Here is an 11873-nt window from a genome sequence, read left to right on the forward strand (position 1 = left end):
TCATTAAGTCCATCCTGTGTTTAATTCAAACACTGACTTTAACCTGCATGGTAATTATCCATGAGTTCCAGAAATCACAGTGGACATGGCTAAAGCTAATACAAAGTACAACAGTTTTAGAGATAACACTGAATTTGAAGTATGTGGGGGATAGCAGAGGATTTCCTGAGCAGAGACCTTGAAATCGATTTTATTATAGTTTGTTTTATAACAAAGATATATAGGGTAAGTTCTATGCATATACAAAACACTAGTATTAATAGCTTACAGAATCTACTGATTTGTCTTTATAGAGTCAGTATGTGTGGGTGACAGATCTGAACATTCTTTTGTGTAACACTTGGTCCTTCTGGTCATTTATGAATTCACAGATATTTACAGATAACCTATAAACCTGCTTCTTCCTTTTAGGACTTCACAAGGCATCCACATTGTAGCTATATAAGCTGTAGAGGTTTTCATAAAGCAGTTTCTAAAGGAACAATCTCATAGTGCTGCCTAAAACAAAAGAATTCACCTCCATTAAGCCTGTTTCAAAGTACACTGAAGGTAATGGAAAAATACTGACTGACTGGAGCAGATTTTAGATCAGTGTCGTTTTTGGTGATGGCTACTGTGCGTTATTCGTATACTGGGCTAAGAGGTGTTCACACTGAAGTTGACTGTGAGCCCAAAGGCTGATATAGCTGTCATCAGCATTTACAGTGCATTCCACCCCCACAATGAGCATGCAAAAGTAAAAAGAATGAAGAGATTTTGCCTGTATCCCTAATTGCTGAGACATGAGAACATCACTTTAGCCAGCCCCTGGTGCAAAAACCACACTCAGCTTCCTCAGAAGTTTAAGAGCTTTGCAAAATATGTCAGCAGAGATGCAGATCAGCCTGAATAGCAAACATCTCTGCAGGGCAGTCTCAGGCCCCTTTGGACTCTGAATTTGAGTGTGTAACAGGGGCACAAGTTGATGCTAATCTGAGGCGAACACGAAGAGCTGTCAGAGCACTCTGTTTGGGTGCTGCACTTCTTCCACATGTACCTATAAAAGTGCAATGGGCAATGACGCAGACACAGCAGAATGCCAGTGACACTGCAGTCCTGCCGGGCTCTGCTGCATGCTGCTACCCTGCACCAAGCCAACATTGCAGTGCAAGCAGAACTGCTCTCTGGAGAGCCTCTCAGTCTCCAAGTTGTAAAGGAGCATCATCAGCGTTTTCAGATCAAGCCACTTGCACTGTATTGGTAAGCCTGGGTAGGTAATGAGGGCTTCTGCTTGGATAGATGGGTAACAGCACTGCAGCTGCCTTTCACAACAGCTGCAGCTGAGTGTCACAGCTCTGTAGGAACTTGGAAGCAAGATATCTGTCCTGCCAGTAGCACTGATGCTCTAAGAGCTGCTTTCTTGCCAGGATCCTAGTAACCCTTAATATAAAGCTGCATGCCAAAACAGACCAGAAAAACTTAAAACTTAAGGCATCAAGGATGTACTATTGGAAGAAAAGAAAATTTTATGTTTCTTCACAGTGTTCTTAACCAGAATAGTTGTTTTTTTCTTACTTTTATATATATCACATATGGTAAAGGTATTTAGCATAAACAAAGCAGGTAAACAAAACAAGCCAGCATTTTCAAAAAAACTCTGTTTATATTCTTAGGATATTTCTTATTGTATATTTGTGAGTAAAGAGGATTATCCATGCGTAGATTTACTGTAGGTACCTTTGTTTCCTTAATAACCTTTGTACCCCAAGGTCTCCAGAAATTGTGCTCTCCTCACTGCAGAGCACCCTTTGGTTTTTTTCCTGAATCTTCTAAGTGAAAGAGTAAAGTTGCCTAAGCCAGGAAATGAGTGTCTGTAACATGTCCACGTGTCTCACTCTGCACTACAGACTATAACAAGGGGCTACCTCCATCTTGTTGGTCATAATGAAGACACCCACATTTTTAAAGATGATGTGTCATGCACAGAGGTTAAGGACAATGTTCATTCCTCTTTTCCTCGGGAGCATTAGAAATGCCTTCACAAGTGTTATAAGAGATCAAATTTACTTGGAAGAGTTTTCTGAAATTGACTCTTCCCTCAGGCTTTTGGGGCAATTAATCTATCTGCTCTGTGCCTCCATTTTTCCATCTGTCAAAAGACCAAGTCAATATAATTTCTTTGAAGGACTTCCACATGTGTCACTTGGTTATACTGTCATTCCTATCACTATGGGGAGGTCCAGCTAAAACTTTATCATAATCAATGATTAATATAGATACAGTGCTATTATCTTATGATTATGTCTACCAAGGTCTAACAAGAGCTCCAGATCCTAACAACCTCTGAATTTTAATTTGTCCCTAGCCTTTCATTTGCCATGTACAGAGAAATCACCTTTTACTGGGCTGAGTTTGCGTGGCACTCAGGAAATGAGTAATTTACAAGCAGACTGAGGACTTTGTCCTTTCTAAAATTTACAGAACTGCAAATTTCAAACAACATCTGGAGATTCATTGCAATTGACAGGAAGCTCTCTTGAACAAAAAATATGAACTTTTTTATTGTCAACACCTTTCACAATTTTTACTTTCAAGTGCTGCATCTGGGAAATCCTGGAGAAATGCCAGCCTCCACAACAGTGTGCAGATCCTCACATAAAGGATTCTTACTAGTTTCCCTAGCTTTCCACAGTAGTACATAGCTCACTGTCTTTGGAAAAGGCAAAATGATCCAAAATGCAGTTTTCTATGTTAAATCACTTCCTGGGGTGCATTTACCATGCAGCTTACACACAGTTTAAGTCTAGAGATTTGTGTCTAAATATAGCTCTGGATACACCTCCAAAGCCTTCAGCAATGCAGACTGTGACTAAAAAGTCCTTCCCCCTGTCACACTCAACATCCACACACACTGCTTAGAAAAGGAATTGAAACTACCTGACTGTTCGGAGATTTCAGCAGTCCATTCCTAGTAATCAGAGTCAAGAGCAAAGCAGATGTATCTACTGAAGGAAGAGGGAATGTATGAGGGTTTATTTTGGCAGTCTGCTGATCCCCAGCTCCTGGGTGTAGAGGACAGGCGGTTTCCAAAGTAAGCTCATGGTCACACTCAGCACCTGTAGTAGTTACTAGGAGCTTGATGGGCTGTGCCCTTTTTTTTTATCTCCAGATAATTGAGGGACTGATTAGAGAAAAGAATTAGTGATTTGGAAATGTTGGTAACTAATTTTTAGGAATAGTGAGAGGTGTTAGAGGGGAATTTGTTAAGTAGAAAGATATTTCCATGCTATTTCAGAAATTGGGGCCTAAGGGAAATCCTCACTAATATACCATACAAAGTATTTAGTGTGTTTCTGCTCTGTGCTGGTATTTACAGTCATATATATGTTATTTTCCCCTCAATGCTCTATTTGTTAATCTTCAGTAATGAAAATTGAAGCTGTTTTATAAGCAAAGCCATTCTGGTTTGGAGACATCTACATTTAAGAGTTTGGTGTGTATATATAAATACATATATACATAAATATATATATAAACCATAAAAACATTCATCCAGCATCTGTTTATTCTGAAATAGTCTGTGTCTTTGAACAGTCTAATATGGACATTTTGATTCCTAAGAATGAATTACCACATGCAATACTGAGTAATTTTCTTCTAAAGTCCGAAATAAGAGAATGTTCTACAACAGACTATCTTTTCAATTCAATTAAAGCTCTCAACAAGAGCTAGAGAAATAATCACACTCTTGAAAAGCTAAAGGAAATGAACAGTCCATTTCCCTAGATCTCCAGTATGGTGACAGTTCCCTTAGGATATGCCAGATATCCTCTCAATACTGGGTGATTCAAAATATTCTGAAGTAAATAAAACTATTATTGTTGTTGTTATTATTGTTGTTATTTCAAAATATTTTGATGCTGAGGAAAGCAATAAGTTGTCTTTTAATTTGACTAACCAGTAATAAAGCAGATGTAGGTGGCCAGGGACTCTTTAGCAGTAGCAGCTGTGGATCCCACTTGCTTTCATAAGGCTTGTATGTAAAAAATCTCCTGTCAGAGTCCTTTTGCTTTCCTTTCAGTGGTTCAAGTTCAGGATCTGAAAATATCAAGCAAACAGTATTTATAAGCTATAGGAAAAACTCTCTGGATTTTAGGATTTGAAAAGCTATGCATATTGTTAATCAGCTAGAATCCAGAAAAAGGAGCACTCAGACATATATAGTAAACATTATAAGCAAAAAATATTCTGTCTATGGCACTGCTGTGAACAAAGCCTTGCCTTTGCCTTTGTCTACAAAGAAAGTAGTGTTTTATGCTACATGGTATGTATGTGTGTGTACTTTAGCTTATGTGTAGTTAATTATTTTCAAATAAGTTGTCCTTGTAGGAGGTAAAGCTATAGAAACACTGGAGGGCAGGCACCCCATTCTGGACCATCCACCACAGTAGAAATGCAGATATGGACTAATATATCTACAATGAATACAGCAGACATTGGACTTGAATCCCAGTAACTGGGAATAACCCCCATTACAAGGCTGAAATTACAGTCTTATCAGAAAAATCAACATTAACGAGCAATTTTCAGCTAATAATCCTGCTTGTATCAGGTGTCCTTAAATCTAAGTGTCCTTGTATGAGTGAACTAGTGTAATTTCTGCGATCTGAGTCTGTCATTTAGAGCTTGGAAGTGGAATTTCTCTGATATTGAAACTAAGGGGAAAAACTACTCTTTGGTCTTCAAGTTTCACTAAGGCCACTTAAGACAGGATTGAGGGTTCTGCGCTCTTATTCCTGTTCCCTAATGTTGAAGTAATGTTCCTAAATTCTCTAACACAATAAATGTGCATGTTGTGAAGGACTCACCTATGTTTAAATGCCGTGGTTTTAACTTCAGATTGAAAGGAGTGCTGGGGTAACCTGTAACAGAATTTGGTAAATTAGCTTCATTCTGCACTACTGAAAGGAAAATACATTTTAACATTAGAAAAGCCACCATGCCTAGAACCAAAACCATTGAGAAAGAAAAGAAATTGAAGAAACGAAACACCATTAAAAAATCTGAAACAAAGAGAAAACTATAAAATGGAAAGATGACATGAAGAGCTGGGAAATGGGCCAAACATTGTCAAATTCATACTCATTCAAATCACAAGGTTTCGTTTCCTTTCATGAAATGAGAGGAAATTAAATCTTGAAATCAGAGAATAAAGTGTAACAAACACTCTGGAATGGAAATATGATAAAATACAAAGAAATGAATTAGGATAACATGAAGTGCAAGGAGATGGACCAAGCCTTGCTGAATTGATCCTCACTGAAATCACAAGATGGATATTCTTGATTTTATCAAAGGAAATGAAATCTTGACATCAGAGAACAAAGTGTATCACGCACTCTGGAAAGGAGATATGGTAAAATCAAATGCAATTTAAAAAAATAAAGCAAATTTGGAAATGGAGTTGTTATAAACGAAATTAGAATTTTGACAACTAGGTCCCTTGAGTTAACAGCAGTTTAATTAAAAATTAATACAATTTAGTAAATTGAATAATAATTCGGTATAAAAGAATACAGTTTAGCAAAAGAATACAATTTAGCAAAAAAATACAATTTATATATATAATTTGCCAGCAATTAAGTATGACTGAAGCATAAGCAAAACTGACCAGGGTACAGGGAGGGCTTGTTACCCCACCTCATGCACAAAACCGACTGGGGTATGGAGGCTTCCCACCCTGCCTCACTTACAAAACAAAGCACTTCAAAGCACTTCAAAGCACTTCATGCTATACATATTCATTAATGTTTCCTGTAAGTTTCCTCCTATTTCCAAGTTTTCTGACTTTACGTCACTATTCTTCAAGGCACATGCCTCACTTGTTGCTATGGGGTCTTCTTCTGGTGGTCTTTGGACAAAGGCTTATGCTCATCCTCGCTGTCCTCTGGACAGCCTCACAGGTTTGCGTGTGCATACTAAGTGTTGTGTTATGTAAGTCCACTAATTAGTCTTACATTTAATGATTTTTAGGCCCTATGCCTACAGTTTTTCTAATTTTGTCCATCTCAAGGCTGTTTTCGTCTTGGGACATCACTTATCTTCCAAACCACATCCTGTACCACAGTTTTAACATGTAACATCTGTAAAGGGGTACATCTGTCTTGTAACACTGATTCTCTTGTTTGCTTCTAATAATAACTTTCTAAATAGTTACAATTTAGTTATCACAAATCCAGTCCATTTATTACAGAGTGAATACGAGGAAATGGACTGGGATGACATCAGGTCCAGTTCCAAGGACTGAAACTTGCTAAAATTATGCTCATTCAAATCTCGAAATCAGGAAACCAAGTGAAATGAAGGGACAGGAGAAGAAATTGAAGAAATGAAATGCCATTTAAAAAAAAAAAAAATCGTTTTGAAGTGAAACCAATTAAACAGAGTGGGATGACATGAGGCAGAAGAAATTTATTGGTAGACAGGTGTTCCTACTGAAGGGATATAGAACAGGGCACAGAGAAGGAAAACGAGAGACGACGAGAGAAGCTAAGGACAGCATTTGACGCTGCACAGGTGTCTGCTCGGCGGACGGACCGTGCGTGCTGTGAGCAGCCTGTCCCTGGCGGTGGCCGGAACGGGCTGGCGCTGCGGGCCGGCTCCGGGCAGCGCCGCAGGCACCACGGCGGCGGCGGGCTGCGAGCAGGCCGCGACCGCCCCGCCGGGGAAACCGGCTACCTCGGGCAAGCGGTGGAGCAGCAGGGGAACGCTGCGGACAGGACACACAGTCAGGGAAGAAGCAGCACTGCAGGGGGAAAAGGGCGAGGAGGGGTGTCCTGGTTTAGGGCAAATTTGGGAGAAAACCTCCAAAGGGGTCCCTACAGAAAGCAAGTTCAAGCGGTCCCTCCGCCAACTTGTTTGGGAAAAGATTTCCTTGGAGAAAACTGGAAAAAACTTTATTTAACAAGCAAAGTATCTACAAGCATATATTAAGCAATAAAACCTCTTGCTGTTCGAAGAGAGGGCAAATCCAGAAAAGTCCTTGTCGAGGGGTGTAGCTCGGCCCACTCAGTCCCTTATCAGTCCTTCTGGCTCGGGAAAATGCCGAGGCCCAGGCCCTGGTGGGCCACAGGTATGTGCTCCCAGGGTTTGGCTGGGGTTTCAGTCCAGAGCAGGTTTGAACAGATCCAAGAAAAAAGAAAAAAAACACAGTCCGGGGAACTTCACTGCCTCAGCTAACTAAAAACTAACTGAAAGCACAGGAGAGCTCTGTCCCGCTGTCTGTCCGTGCTGCAGACAGCACAGCCTGCAGAAGCATGTGGGGCAGTGAGTGCCGTTTCTGAAAACAAGCTGTGCGCTTCTTCTTTCCCCCCTTGGCTCTCGGAACCAGTCTTAAAGGCGCAGAACTTAATATGGAGCATAAACAGATCAGATGACTGGGGATACAAACATCATAAAGGCACCCCAGGACAGGTGGGCAGAGCTGACACTCCATGTGAGGCTCCTCTTCATCCAAGAAAACTGGAAAATGGCAGCCCCAGGACTGTGGTACTGCTTTTATGTATTAAAGCTCAAAAAAGCCCAGTTTAGCTGGAGTTTTTTCCTGGGAAGCCAGTGGTCTACCCCACCTACAAGGGAGAGGCCCTTGAACCCAAATCATATAAGTTTCTATCCCCTCATTATCTGTCAAATGAATTGCTGGGCTTCCTATCATGTCAGTACAGCACCTAAAGAAAGTTTTCACATCAGGTACGATGTAAATAGCATTCAGATTAAACCACCAATCATGGGTGGTGCCAAGGAGCAAGTTGTGAAGGGAATAATGCTGGGGCAGTGCCATGCTCCCCTTAACATGCCTTTTGTAGTGTCAGTGTCCCTGCAGCTCTGGCCTTTGTGGTTTTCTGAACCCTAACCCTAAGCGTAACCCTAAGCCTAAACGGAGCAGTAAAAGCTCCCTATGGCTGAGGCCGATATGCCAAACACATAGGTGTTGCCAAGGTAAAAGGTGTGGAGGGAGAAATGTTGGGCAGTGCTGTGCCCCCCTTGGCATGCCTTTTGTATAGTCATTGTCCCTGAAACCCTTGGGTTTGTGTTTTTTCTCAGCCGTAACCTTAAGCATAACCCTAACCCTAAGTGCAGCTCAGGCATGACTGTGGCCTCAGAGATTCTTTTTGGCTTCAGTTCCCCTTTTCACTTTCCTTGTGACTTCTGAGGAAGGTAGGATGACTTATAGAGCCGATATCTAAAATCAGGAGGTTGTTTTAGCCATAAATCTGTGTTGCCTTTGGATTGCTGCACTGCAGTTTGTTGTTGAGAGGAAGGCCATCCAAGGCTTGCAGAAAATTTTCCTTGAGTTTCAAATAAAAATTTTCTCTCTTCTTGATGGAGGATGAATATAATGGCCTGATGAATCATTTTTTCTTCTCAAATATTGCAATCACTGGCAAAAGAAAAAGAAAAACCCAACACACAGACATACACATATAAAACAGTACATTTATTACTGATTGCTACTTTCAGTCTGACTATACTTGTCTGTACAACCCAGCACATTCACCGAAGATAAATATGTGGTTGTACTTGAATATTATTTTATACCTGTGCTTAGATGAAGAAGTACTGCTCTTTGGTTCTGTCTTTCACTTCTGCAAAGTAATCTGATGAAGAAAACTCCTGAGCCTAGAGGAAGCCCATCTGAAGTCAAAAGCATGGATATTAGGAATTTATACATTCATAGGATGTAGGAACAGGAGCTCTGAATTTTATTTTATCTGAAATACTCATCACTATGTAACAACACAAATACACCCTTTCTCATTTTTTAATTTTTCATATTTTAATTCCTGTCTCTTTAAGCAGTACCTCCCTGACATCCCTGTGCACGTGCAGGGCAGTGCAGCAGGGGTTTGGGGTTACAGTGGGGCAAAACTGCATGCAAACTAGTCTCACCTTATACAAGTAGAAGTGACAAAAAAAAAAAAACACAGAAGAGGGGAATGTTGAAACTCTGCTCTCCATTCATCCTGATGCATTTTAAATTTTCTCTGCATTCCTGAGCACACCCAGGTCACAATGTTAATTAGAGCTATCTTAATATATGCCCAGGTGTTATATCCTGCCATGGGCTAACTCATCAGCCAGTGCCATGAGCTTCATCTTTTTGCTCAGAGGTAGAGGAAGGCCCCTTCCTACACCCAAGGATGCCTCTGAGCAGGATGAAAGAGCATTGGAGCATCATTAACACCCCAAATAGGCACTCAAGTATTTAGCTCTGTGCAGAAACTGGACAAAGATACTACCTTATCCATGTTTTCTGTTTTGTCTCTGTGATCTAAAAGCTGCTCCTAGACTGTTCCCTTTCTTACACAAGAGCTCCTTTTATGCCCTGAAAATCTGGAAGAAAGATATGGATCATAATGGTATTGCAGCAGGCCCAAACACAATACAAACAATATTTTTCCTACTCTAATACTCAATGCTCAGGAAACCTGAAGGAAAGCTTCATTACAACTTTCTCTTCTTTCTACTTACTCATTCTGAGAACAGAATGTTTTTTTTTCTAAAAGAAGGTCATAGCCCATTGAAGGATAAGGGCATATGGAAGTATGTCCTTACCAACAAAACTGTGTTTCTGAGCAAGGATTTGGGTGGGCAGTTTACTGGAGATAAATCAAGTACCCACAAATTACTTCTGGAAGGTCACATTTCTGTGCTCTTTTTCCTAGGTGATTTTGGTTCCCAGGCCATGCTCAGCTGTGCTGTGCTGCCAAGGCAGGTTCCTTCCTGCCCAGCACCACACAGCTGGAACACTTCCAGCTGCAGCAGATCCCTGCTGCAGGACAGCCTTTGGGAAGGGGCCAAAACTCAGTCACTGCTTCACAGGTTATACCCAGGCTATCCAAACACTGAAGCACAGCCTGGCCCCATTCCTGCTTAGGAGGAGGTGAGCAGGCTTGAATGGGAACTTTGCTTCTGTGTTCTAAGGTGGCCCAGGCTTCCCATCAAGTGTGTGTGGGCAGTCTACAGGCAAACCAGCAGTCCCACCATAGCCAGCTGCTGTGTTTACTTCATGATTTAATAGATTTTGGAAAAAAATTGGCAGTTGATACTTTATACACGTAAAGCAGCCTTTTCTTGTTTTGCAACTAAACTCAGATACGGCAGACTGACTAGGCCAGCTTTAGGTCTAGGCAAAACCGGTACATGCCAAGGTCAGTGGGATGAATAGCACAAGTGTTTCCGTTCTTCTACTCTGTGCCAAAATTGTACTGAAACTTTGCATTGCTGCTGTTGCCATCATGAAAAGATGATGTATGCACCTGCCCCTCCATAGGCACCAGAAGCAGGAATGATCAGCTCTGCCGAGCTGTGTGGCCTTCTCTGCCCCCTTTTCTCTCCCTTGTTCTCCTCCTTCTCCATGGCAATGTTAGTTGCACAGTCCGGAAACAGCAAAATTTGGAGTTTGATTATGTTGCCAAAAAGACTCAAAACTGCCTAACACTTTACAGAGATTCTGTTAAAAGGATAACTTTTCTCCATTTCAAGCACAGGTAACAGACCGCTAACATGTTAGTTGCATGAATACACATTTCCCCCTTACCTCTCAAGCCTCTATTTTCTCCAGCCCTAATTTCCTTCCTAAAATCAAGGGTTTTCACCCAGATTTTCTAAAGCTATGCAATTCTATGACTCTCCATTAATTTCACCAGAGCAAAAAGTCTGTGTATTTTCACACATCCCACCTCTGCCAGCTTTGTTATTTGTATCTTAGAAACATTTGTATCTTAGAAACTGAAATCACTGATCCAAAGTACCTACAGTTCCATATGCACAGTGGTGAATAAAGACCCCAGAGAGATGCAGAGGATAGAAAAAATAGAGATATGACTCACCACTCTGCAAAGAGAGGGACTTCAAGACAAACTTCATCTGCTGTACCACAGAAGGCTTCCCTTTCCTCTCTTCTCTGTGAAATTAAGTGAAGCAATGGACTTGCAGCACACACTTACTCAGGGAATTGTTTATTCTTCCATTGTACGAAAGAGCTGGAATACGCAGTCTACCCATCTGTGTTGCTAAGAAACAGGGCACTGTTGCCTTGGGACTTGATTCAGAATTTAAAAATGAGAAGAATGTCTCAGTAGACTGCATAAATGCAGCTTGAAACCTAGCAACAAGGCCACGAGTTCAATATGCTTCTCTTATATGCTAGAAAACAAGGGTATTAGAAGGAAAATATATGACCGAGGAAAAGAAAACAGTAATTTGAAAACAAAACAGTGGTGTTCTATCTATCTACCAATTATCCTAATGGATGGAACTGTATTTTACTAAGCATACTTTTATGACCTGTAAGGTCTGATGCTGCCCTGTGCTTTGAGCAGGTTCATATTTACTAAAACAACTGAATAGAAAGGTGCAACAGTACTTATGCCAGTATTTCCTAGATATTCATCTTGTTCAGATTAAGTGACAACACAAGAGTCAGGATAGCAGAATTAATTTCTATTTGTATTTCAGTTTTCAAACATTCTGCCAACAAAATAGTTTAATAGCTGATACACAAACCTTGAAATGGTCACTTGAAATGGCCTGGATTGTATAATTGGATGTGATTACTTAGCCACAGAGACTGTTTTCTCTATTTGCTTATGTGCAAGTGAAGTATGAATTATAAATCAAAAATACATTATACACCCCTTCATCTTAACAAATAGTCATTAGGTGCTGCTGTTGACAACTACGTTTGTTCAACCAGATATTTCATTGTAAAACCTGTTTTCTCTGGTTGCAGAATGTCACTACACCACTGAAACTTTGGCCAGCACTTCAGCAGGGAAGGCCAAGTTTGAACTGAGTTATGATTCTCAGCTGATTAAACAGAGCTCACTTGA

At 40.7% G+C, this 11873-nt stretch overlaps 1 protein-coding gene across 2 annotated transcripts in view; it reads right to left on the reverse strand.

Moving 5' to 3' along the window:
• SCIN (scinderin) overlaps nucleotides 1-10994 on the reverse strand; it is a 70139-nt gene extending 59145 nt beyond the window's left edge. The window contains exons 1-4 of one of the 2 annotated variants that reach the window (XM_088056642.1): nucleotides 10872-10924; nucleotides 8578-8673; nucleotides 4848-4901; nucleotides 3938-4077 (exon numbers count right to left, since the gene is read on the reverse strand). The gene's annotated coding sequence lies outside the window, so the exon portion shown is untranslated. Of the gene's footprint in view, nucleotides 1-3937; nucleotides 4078-4847; nucleotides 4902-8577; nucleotides 8674-10871 lie in introns of both variants that reach the window. The other variant, XM_088056640.1, reaches the window with a different exon arrangement.
• Nucleotides 10995-11873: the final 879 nt, after the last annotated feature.

The sequence above is a fragment of the Pseudopodoces humilis genome, chromosome 1 (assembly GCF_049639895.1).
Source record: "Pseudopodoces humilis isolate 2021_Gansu_Grassland_sample_001 chromosome 1, ASM4963989v1, whole genome shotgun sequence".
In the NCBI taxonomy this organism is placed as follows: domain Eukaryota; kingdom Metazoa; phylum Chordata; class Aves; order Passeriformes; family Paridae; genus Pseudopodoces; species Pseudopodoces humilis.